Here is an 11,660-nt window from a genome sequence, read left to right as displayed (position 1 = left end):
TCTCTTTCATGGCGTCGCCGTGGTACTTGACTACACTGGTCTTGGCCCTGAACCTCTGGATGAAGGGTAGGGATTCAGAGAGAATCTAGGGAGGCTGCAGGGTTTTGAGAAACAAATTTATGGGAGAGATGGAGACAAAGAGAAAGGGGATTTTGTTGGTAAAGGAGAGAAAGAGAATGGGAGAGCGAACGAGCAGAGATGGGAAAAGAGAAAGAGAAGAGCCATGGAAAAAACGCGAAGTATTTGGCAACCAAGCCAAAAAGAAAAGGAAAAAAATATAACTTACCTTATTCAGACAACACAATTTCTTAACTGTGTTGTTTGAATATCACTCTATTGACTATTCAGCTATAGGGTTTGGGCATTTGAGAGGGAAAAGCCTAAAACTTGTTGGAGGGAAGTCTGAAATTTTTGCTAGGGTTCAATATAGAAAATTTTCATCTTTTCAGACGACATTTAAGTGTCGTCTGAGTCTGACCATATCTTCAAAATGAAACAAGCATGGTTTCTCATTGTATTCAGACAACACATTTAATTTATGTGTCGTCTGAGTTTAGTCTGAAACACTCAGACGACAGAAAATGACCATTCTGTCGTCTGAACTCTGTTGTCTGATAGCTTTTTTGGCATAGTGATTACAGATTTTATCTTAAGTGCAGGTTTGGTGGCAGATTAAATATAGCATTGAAGAAAATAACAAGATTTACTTTTCTTAGTTACTGTTTGATACTATAGACAATGAGGTAAGTAAACTGTAAATAGTTTTGGATATTAGTTTATGCCTTCTTTCATTGCTTGGATTATATATAATTGAAATGGTGAATAACTGAATCAATGTATTGTGTAGGTTGGAGTTGCGTTTTCCATGGTTTACATATTTGGAGCTCCGGTCATGTTTGTTGGGTGTGGGCAGTGCTACACACACCTCAAAAAGTTGAATGTAAAATCAATTGTGAAGACTCCTTTGGTTAGAATGCTTTTGTTCTTTTAATGTTGGTTTGGATGATTGGGAAATGCTCCCTTTTTACATTTGAAGTTTATAGTATGAGTTCGATTAATCATTTGATGTTTGCAATCAGTTTTGTTTCCAATTAATCAATGTTCATTAGGTAAAACTGAGCATTAATAATGCACAAAATTCAGGAAATGAAAATGATCATACAACCGATTTTAATAAATGGCAATCCAATGTTGTCTCAATACACACAATTTGGGTATCTATAGAATACATTTGTATATATCACACAATGGTTTTACAAAAATTATATCTTCTCATTTACAATCACACAACTGTAAAAACTGAACTACGTTGTCCAAAACTAAGTCTTACAACGACCATACTCTACAACTGAAGTGTGAGAAGAAATCAGACGACAGTGAAATTCAAAAAAATGTTGTCTGACTAAGCTTTCCAACAACAGTTTGGAAACAAGTTCTGTTGTATGAAGCATGCACCTGCCATGCGCAGCATGGCTGCAAGGCAGCTGTGCCTGGCATCTGCCTAGGGAAGGCACAACGCTGATAACAAAAAAATGTTGTGTGTTTGTAAGTCATACAACGGTGTAGAACCGTTGTGCCATTTTTCATCACACAACGTGTCGATACACAACGGACATTGTCCATATCCCACAACGGAAAATGTCTGTTGTCTGTTTCGTTTTTTGGCCTAGTGCTTCAAAGTTCTGGCGTGAGCTGATGGAGGCTTTGGGCACTCAGTCTCAGTTTAGTACCGCATTTCACCCGCAAACAGATGGGCAAACGGAAAGGACCATTCAAACATTGGAAGACATGTTGAGAGCTTGTGTTTTGCAATTCAAGGGGAATTGGGATAATCATGTCGCATTGATAGAGTTTGCGTATAATAACAGTTATCACTCCAGCATTGGCATGGCTCCTTATGAAGCCCTTTATGGCAAGCAATGTCGTACCCCTCTATGTTGGAATGAGATAGGAGAAAGGAAACTTATTGGTCCAGAAATGGTACAAATTACGACTGAAAAGATTAAAGTGATCAAGGAAAAACTTAAAGCGGCTCAGAGTAGACAAAAGAGCTATGCAGATAACAGAAGGAAAGATTTGGAGTTTCAAGTAGGTGACTGGGTATTCTTGAAGCTATCTCCATGGAAGGGTATTGTAAGATTTGGGAAACGCGGGAAGCTATGCCCTAGATACATCGGACCGTATGAAATCACGGAGCGGATTGGTGCAGTTGCTTATCGTTTAGCACTACCTCCAAAATTATCCAAAGTACATGATGTCTTCCATGTCTCCATGCTTCGCAAGTATGTTGCTGATCCCTCTCATGTTCTACAAGGGTAACCTATCCGATTGAGGGAAGACTTGACATATGAAGAAAAACCGGTTCAAATACTTGATAGGAGGGAGCAAATACTCAGGAACAAAACTATACCCTTGGTCAAGGTGCTTTGGAGTAATCATATGGTAGAAGAAGCTACTTGGGAACCAGAAGAGCAAATGAGACGGTAATTGGACAGTTTACTCAGTATTTGGACGGTAATTGTCGAATACTAGAATTAACGATTTACTCACTATTTGGACGGTAATTGTCGAATACTTTCAATTTTTACTTTTTATCAATATTTTAGTGGCCCTAAAAGTTGACTTTTTGTTCGGGTCAAAATTTGAGGAAATGTTCTTCATGAAAGTTGTAGAAGACTTTTAACCGAACGCGTGCATATGTGGTGCATAAAAATTGGACTTAGTATGTGAGAGTTATGGCCAAAAATGTAGAAGTTACTGTTCATGGTAATTAATATATATATGGAAGTTACTGTCGGTAGATTTCCATTTTCGGAAAATCTACCTAGCCCCGGTAACTCTCTCTTCTCCTTCCCCGACTCTTCCTCCCTTTCGGCCCGATCTTCCCCCTTTGATTTCTTCCCCCTCCGGCCGACCCACGACGCAATCCGGCTATCCCCAAGCTCGTCTCCTTCCCCTTGTCACGTCTGTGGAGGTATTTTGTGGAGATTTGGCCGGAGGAGCTCGATTTTGAGCGGGGAAATTTATTGTAGTAGTTCGCCATTATTGTCGATTTCCGGCGATTCCGGCCATCTCCGGTCACCGAACCGGCGTCGAAGGCTCAGTTTTCGACGGAGATCATTTCGCCCTTAGCCTCGAGCCAAGATTTGCTGTGTAGAGGCCCAATCGATAACCTAGGGTTCTTGAATTTCTGGCGTTATCTTCGCCGGCCAAATTCGACCACTTCCATGTAAAATTGGGATGTGTTGTAGTTGAGAAAATTAACCAATCGGTTGAGTTGTAGCTATACATGGAATTTGGTAGCCGGTGGTGGAGGTTGGTACCGGCGCGTGGCACCCACGCGCCGCCACTGTTGGTGGCGCGTAAGACTGTTTTTGGCCGGACTTTGACTTCTGTTGTTGAGATAATTAATCAATTATACATCTAGTTTCATAATTGCAGCTTTGGGATAGAATTGGAGATGGAATGAATATGAATTTTGATGTTGTTCAAAGGTGGAATTGTTAATTGAATTGCGAGGAATCCATCCATCAGATTTCCTTGATTTGGCCCTAAAGCCCATACCTTAAGGGAATAGCATTAGTGAAGAAGATTGGGAGGTTTTGGACAAATAAAGATATTGTTAGGGTTTGGTTTCATTTATCGTAATTTAGTTTCCATCCAGTAATTATGGGTTTACGAACGTTATATTGTACAGGACGTGACGAGGATTCCCTCGAGGAGGGTTCGGATCGACGGCAGGCTTAGCCATACACTGTGAGTGGACTTTTGTTTTCGAATAAGTGATGCATGCATTTATTTATTAAAGTATGTTCTATTTGATTCACATATTATTTTCCGAGCATATAAATTTGATTGCGAATTATCTCGTGGATTTGCTTCTAATGATGATTTTTGTGAAGTATTTATGATTTAGATCGGCTGTGAATTTTGGTTATTAAGTTGTTATGCTCGGATTCGAATTTATAATTGATGTTGATTTTCGACGAATTGTTCTTGATGTGGTTTCCGGATTTATATTATTTATATTATATTTATATTTGTCGATTTGAGATTTTATCTTCGAAATGAGATTTCGGTGGAGTAAATCTCCACATTTATTTATCAACTTTCGAATTTGGCATTGGGAATGCCTTAATGATAACCTAATTATTCTTTTAGCGTGTGGGACACGCTGTTGGTTTATACAACTTTTTACGAGAATTTCCGGGTAAGGTTAGGAATCGTACCCGTGTTTTCTTTATTCATGGGACATGGGGAAGCCTTAAGGATTTATTGGATTTTAATAGTTTTTACCCACCATACCTGGGTAGCTATATTTTATTGCTAGCTAGCCTATTAGTACTCCTCCCTGCTTATTATGTGTTTGTGGGTGAGTAAGAGCAGAGCATGGGATGCTCCAGAGTGTGGGACACTCCGACCCGAGCCTGGGAGGCTCCCTTCTTTCGTATGGTGAAATTTCTTCCCCATATTTTATTATTACTTGACTAGCGGGGCTAGTCCGATTTCTTTTAACCAACGGGGCTGGTATGTTTTCCATGAGTTTTGAATTTAAAGGAATACGTTTTATAAATGTTGCATGCATCGAGATTTTATAATTTAAATTTGTGGGAAAGTATAAACTTTTCTTCCTTATACTTCTTTATTTTGTCCACTCATGCTAACGTTTTATGTACTTTTCCCCTGGGCCCTTTGGTTTCAATTGCCCAGATCGCAGCGCTTTGCCATCTATCCACAGTAGGTTATTTATTAACCTACTTCATGTATTATATTTCGAGCGTGTTCTTTAGATTGCTCTGATTACTTTAAAAAGGGTGGATTTATACGTTTGTATAATTATGAGTGTATGGGAGTTGTATAATATTGGAGGAAGTTGAAAGATTTGATTTGCTGGGTTGTAAATTATATAGGTGGTTATGTTTGTGTAGTACGATGTTTATACTCGGAAATTTTCAGATTGTTGCTTGGAAGCAGGGTGGCTTCAAGCATAGAAATTTATTATACTTAGAAGTGTTTTCAGCAGGTTTAGGGTTGTCCATTTTTATGGGAAGTTCTGTCGAATTTTTCCGAAAAGTGGGCCCCGCAGGTCCATCTTGGAGTTAGGAAGGTAATTCCGGGGTGGGTCCTGACATCTTATTGCTTGCAAATGGGTCTATCGAATTAAATATAATGCTTATGGTTCTATTAAGAGGTATAAAGCTCGCCTTGTTGCCAACGGCTTCACTCAAGCTGCTGGGATTGATTATCATGATACTTTTTCGCCCACAGCAAAGATGATTACTGTTCACTGCCTCCTTGCCATTGCTGCTTATCCAGGTTGGTCTCTTCACTAGCTTGATGTTAATAATGCTTTTCTTAATGGTGATTTGCAAGAAGAGCTGTACATGTCTCCTCCTTCAGGTGTTCGGCGACCGGGGGAGAATTATGTATGTCGCCTTAACAAGTCCTTATATGGTTTGAAGCAAGGATCTCATCAATGGTTTGCCAAATTTACATAAGCAATTCTTGCTACCGGATTCACTCAATCAAAGACTGACTATTCTCTTTTTGTTCAAAAGGTTGGTAATTCCCTCACATTATTATTAATTTATGTTGATAACATCCTCATTACTAGGAACAACCTTGACTCCATCAAAGCTCTCAAACAATTTTTTCACACCCGCTTTCGCATCAAAGATTTGGGTGAACTGAAATACTTCCTTGGACTTGAGATTGCTCGTTCAAAAAAAGGCATTTATATATCTCAACGCAAGTATGCTTTAGAAATTATCAAGGATACCGGATTTTTGGGTGTAAAGCCAATTGATTTTCCCATGGAAGAAGCCAAATTATCAAATAAAAGTGAGCTACTTAAGGATCCGGCTGCATATAGATATTTGGTTGGACGGCTTATATATCTTACAATTACAAGACCCGACATTACCTATTCTGTTCATGTTCTTATTAGATTCATGCATAAGCCGCGTCAACCTCATATGGCTGCTACACTTCGGGTTGTCAGATTCTTGAAATCCTCTCCTGGCCAAGGTTTGCTTTTAAGTCCAATCGCAATTTGAATTTGAGAGCTTTTTGTGATCCAAATTGGGTGGGTTGTCCTAGTACTCGCCGGTCTACTACTGGATATTGTGTTTTCTTAGGAGATTCTTTGATCTCATGGCATACCAAAATACAAAAGACTATCTCATTGTCTAGTGCTAAGGTCAAGTATAGAGCAATGGCTGGTACATGTTGTGAACTCACTTGGCTACAATATTTGTTTGCTGATTTGCATATGCCTATTTCTAGACATGCTATTTTGCATTGTGATAATCAAGCAGCTCTACACATAGCCGCAAACCCAATTTTTCATGAGAGAACATGTAATATTGAAATGGATTATCATTTTATTCGAGACAAGATATTGAATGGTTCAGTAAGCACCCGACACGTTGGTTCTTTACAACAGTTAGCATATGTATTCACAAAGGCATTGGGCCAAGACAAGTTCAAAGCCTTGTTATGCAAGTTGGGAGTGCTTGATATTCACTCTCCAACTTGAGGGGGAGTGTTAAGAAAATTATGTAATTAATATTGTAATTATGTATATCTTTAGGAGATTATTTGTAATATTCCTTGTATCCCTAACTTGTAGAGATTGATTTGTTGTACAAGAACCTAGTCTGTATATAATCTTCTGGTATCAATGAGAATATTATTCCACATCAAATATTTTTCTGACAGGAACCCCACTTTTTATTCTGATCGTGCTCGACTGGATTGTCTGGGTAAGGTTTCGATCCATTTCTTTATTCTCATCTATGGAATGAACCTTATATTACCATGATGGCTAATCGTTTTGGACAATGTGAGAGGATTGATGAAGCTACTCTAGATTGTCATAAATACTAATTTGCTAAAGTATGTGTGAAAATTTCTCTTAGAAGAGCACAGCCTCATATGCTTCATGGGGGAGTGCTAGGCTCACATTCACCTTGAGTACTGTATCAGCCACACTCACTTCTCTACTTGCCACGTGTATGAGGAGAAGTTCTTAGAAAATATGATCTTTCAATTTCCATCCTTTGCTCCTCTTCAAGTTATAAAATAAAAATTACAAACTCTTTATCTTCTTCTCACCCGGTAACAAACTAACAACTCAATCCAATTTATCTTTTCAAATATTAAAATTTTTTTGTTCCTTCTCTAGTACTCCATCTTCTCTCTCTCTCTCTCTACAGAAATCTCTTACCCAGAAATGGAGCACCTTGATCTTCACATCGAGATAGCTGAACTTGATATCAAATATATATTTAGAACTTGATCCGAGTACCTTGATCTTCAAATACAATCTGGTCTGGAATAATTTTGTTGTATCTTAGGCTCTTAGCAATCAAATCTTAAATATAGATTGAATCCTACTTGCAAAAAACAACCTCCTGCAACTAAATTGACATAATCATCAAGTTAATCCAAACAAGCGTTTCCTTAATCTCCTTCTTTCCAAATCTTCAATCTGGATATGACCAAAAGACCAGAAAAACATTTAACAAATTACATATAAGTCATTGACAAAAGATAACTTAACAAATACATCATTTAAAGATTGAATTAAATATATAAAGACTAAATCTTACAAATAAGTACAATTTACTCTTCACTTGCCACATGTCATGAGTCAATTTACTTTTTTACTCTTAACTATTTCTTTTGATTTCTAATCCCTATAAGGATTAAATCTTACAAATAAGGACAATCTGCTCTCCACTTGCCACATATCATGAGTTAATTTACTTTTTTATCATTAACTACTTCTTTTGACTTCTAATCACTTTATGTTACTTTTTTTTTTCCTAAGAATAATCTCTTTATGTTACTTTGTTGCCATGTGTCAATAAGACATTTACAATTCCAATCTTCATGCATGGATAACTAAAAAATGGAAACAAACGACTCATAATTTCTTGCAATGCAGATTGCATAGCAGCCTAAACAATAGCAGCACTAATAACAAAGCAACCAAAATCAAAACGCAAAACCATATATGGTGAGACACAAATTGTAAATAACTATGCCAATACCATTCAACCTATTGGCATACGCGCATAATTTACAATGATTGAAGAGTACTTGTGAACCAGAAGATTCAAGCCAATTCCTCTACCATTGATTTACCATAATTTTCCTAAAGTTTTCAGGATTTTAAAGTAGCACCTGTTCTTGCTCTTCAATTTCAATTTTGAATCCTATTTCTGATCATCATGAAGTGGGTCTGGGTTGTTAACAATACCAGAATCAGGGGAAACAAAATAAGAATAAGAAGCAGTACCTATAGAGGCAAAGACACAACATTTGAATCAGACAAGCAAAGTTGATTAAACTCGACCAAGGAAGAGTTCATACTCAAGGATAACAGAATTGAATAGAGAAACCCAGAACAGCCGCCGGAAACCACAAACATAGCGACAAAGAACGCTACCCAAAAACACCAATTGTTCAAAACACCAGCAAAACCAAAAACTAATTATAGCACGAGGTGGAGCACAACGAGAGGATAAATTTTCCTACCTCATACACCGCCGGTGATTGCCGGATTAGCCGAAAAATTCCCAGAAACCGACTGAAGATTCAGGCTTCACTCCGTCGTCGCATGGGAAAGCCGAGACCAGAAATAGATCAGTGCTAAGGAGACGAACCAGACACCGGTGGTCCGCAGTCATTTGGTCTCTGGAAAAGGAAATTTCGGTCGGGTCTTCTTCCAGGTCGCTGGGTCTCGAAAATGGGTCGAGTTGTCTTGATGCTTCTTTGGTTTGGGGTGTTTGTAATGAAACTAAGCATTTTTGTCTTTTTTCATTAAAATCAGGAGTCAGGCTTGCATCATTTGGATTTGGGCCTGAGCTCATGTCCTTATTTGTATAAATCTTTTTGAAAATAATTTTTTTGTGTTTACATCTTTGGTCATGTGCTACTATGTAATTTTCTATAAAAAAATTACCCACCCAATGCTGCGCCTTCGTCTTTGATCTCATCAAAAAGGCAAAAAAAAATCCATCTTCGTCTTCAACCTGCAACCTGCCGCCACCACCAACCTCTACCTCTTCGCAACCTCTGATGATCATCACCTAAAAATTAAAGCAAAACTTTTAACTTTAGGGTTAGCAGGAGGCGGCGACTGAGGCACAGAATAATTACAGGCTCATCTCTTCTTCTTGACTCATCACCTTGGTCGCCGTTGGCATCGACGGCGTTTTAAGCGGAGGCAGCCAGGAGACTGCTGGGGTGGAAGGTGGCTGTGTCAGTGAGGACCTCGGAGAAGTCGAACCGTCGAAGCTGGAGAGGGGGTAAGAGAAGATAAACAGTGCAAGTTGATGAGTGAGTATATATTTAATTTTATTTTCTAACTTATAGAGGGGTAAAGAATGGAAATTGAAAGTCATATTTTTTAGGAGGGTTCTCTCCTCTCACGTGGCAAGTTAAGGAGTGAGTGTGGCTGATACACACTCGGGTGAGCGTGAGCCTAGCATCCCCCATGTTTCATGTACTGGCTAACCCCTGTGATAATGTCTCAACACCGATTCATATTCATTATGAAACCCTTTTTTGAGACATGCTTCTATTATGGTCTGCTAGAGGTGCTCTTGGAGACTGCCTGGAGCATACTGAAGATCATTGCTTCATTATGATGGATCGACTTTAGAAAGAAGACATAACCTATCCTGCTAATATGCAAGGTATTGCTAATTTGGTTTCCAAATTACCCTTTGGAGTCATGATTGTCTTTCCATAATCTCAAGCTGCTTCAGCCTCTCATTTCCATGACATGCAAGGTGGTGATTTTGCTCAAGATGCTTATGATGAAGCTCTCATGGATGGCAAACTGCTCAAAGAAGGAGAAACACATCCGGCTCTCAACTTAGATTTTATAATTCTAAAGAACTTCCAATCTTGATTTTTGCTGAGGCAGCTAGTGGTGGAGCCTCTAATCTTGATTTCCCACTAAGGCATGGTCTTAATATGATTGTAAATGAGGAAGAAAATCGATCTGGACCAACTCAGTACACTCAGGTACCTCCTAATGAAGTTATTACAATATCTTCTGATGATGAAATATATGAATTCTGTTCAAAGGCTGTTATTATTCTCGGTTCAGATTCTTCTAATAGTATGCATTCTGAATCTGCTGATAATGATCCTATTCTGCCTCTGCGCTTTGATCATGACTACTGTGCTCAAACGTCTACTCTTGTTTCTTATTACCCTAATGACATGCATGATCTTATTGATTATGGAATTGCAAAGCCTGATCCGCTTATCCCTGAACATTACATTTTAACTGCAGGAACAGAATCAAGATTATGTTATGGAAGGGAAAGAGAATATGGATGAGAATTTTGAGCCAGCCCTATCTGATCATGGCCTTCCTAACCAAGAGGATCTTGAGCATGCTGCCATAGCTTCTCCTCCAACCAATAAAAGTCCTAGAAAAAGCAGCAGCAATTTTTCTGACAAGGAAGCAAATGATCACAATGCCTCCTCTAATGAATCATCTGCTTCTGCAACAGCTGGAAAATGAAGATAGCAGGATGAAACTGTAGGGGCTGTGCTAAGGATCGTTTTCTTAGCCAAGCCCTCTTTTCGCAAAAAAAATTGTCTTTGGATATTTTTTGTATGTTGGACACTAAGCTAACTGCGACTGCTGCTACTACTTTAATTTCTAAGTTCCTTTTAATCATGCTATGTTTATTGAATCATCTGGGCAATGTGGTGGTATTTTGCTATTTTGGAATGATGATGGTTTTGAGCTTACCCCTGTTCTTAAGCATGATAGACATATTCATTGCAAATTTTTAGATACTTCTAACAATAATGCGTACGTAATTACCTTTCTCTATGTATCCACAATTCCACATAAACATTTACAACTAAGTTTATGGAATGAACGTAGAAATCTTAAACCTAATGATTCTATGCCTTCGATGCTTATCGGAGATTTTAGTTGTATTCTTACTCTTAATGGGAAGCTTGGGGGTGTTCAACGAGTTACCTCTTACATGATTAATTTTATGAAATGATTGTGGATTAGTTTCCCTACCCACCGTAGGAAATCAATATACTTGGAGCAATAATCAAGACTTGCCACGACCCATAGCATGCAGAGAACAAAATGACATTTGGAAAACCTGGTTCTAAAAATCCTAATGAACTAATTAACAACACCCACACCCCACCCCCCACCCCCCAAAGGTTCAAAAGAATCATAACCAAACAATTAAGAAGCTCTCAATCGACAAAAACAAAATTAATAACAACAGTACCTGATCACAAAAACATTCTTCAAAAATTAAATCAAGAAACTTATGACATTGAGGTTTACCAGTCTAATGTCTACTGCAATCTGAGTCTTCCTGGTTGGGATCGAAAAGGATCTGGGTCGTAGACCTAGTTGATCCGGTTTAGGTGAAGTGTTTCTAAGTACGAGCACAATGGCGAGAGAATTCTTCAAATGAAGAAGAAACTAGGAAGGAAGAAAACTTTTTTCCTACAAGAAGACTTGCATCCTAGAAGAAGATGAAATGTTATTTAGTAAAATGCGTCGTTATCATAGAAGACGTGAAGAAGAATCCTCCAAAAATTTTCCATTTCTGAACGCAAAAGTCACTCATGTTTTCCACTCAAAAACTCGA

The 11,660-nt window shown here is 38.4% G+C and overlaps 1 long non-coding RNA gene across 1 annotated transcript; it reads left to right on the top strand.

The window, feature by feature from the left end:
• Positions 1-9,023: 9,023 nt before the first annotated feature.
• Positions 9,024-10,693, top strand: LOC112196579. Its single transcript, XR_002935278.2, has 4 exons — positions 9,024-9,348; positions 9,423-9,707; positions 9,804-10,041; positions 10,316-10,693. It is a non-coding gene; the product is annotated as an uncharacterized LOC112196579 (long non-coding RNA).
• Positions 10,694-11,660: the final 967 nt, after the last annotated feature.

This window comes from Rosa chinensis, chromosome 4 (genome assembly GCF_002994745.2).
Source record: "Rosa chinensis cultivar Old Blush chromosome 4, RchiOBHm-V2, whole genome shotgun sequence".
Taxonomy (NCBI): Eukaryota; Viridiplantae; Streptophyta; class Magnoliopsida; order Rosales; family Rosaceae; genus Rosa; species Rosa chinensis.
The sequence above is the reverse complement of the archived record's forward strand: the minus strand, read 5'-3'. Positions and strand labels throughout refer to the sequence as shown.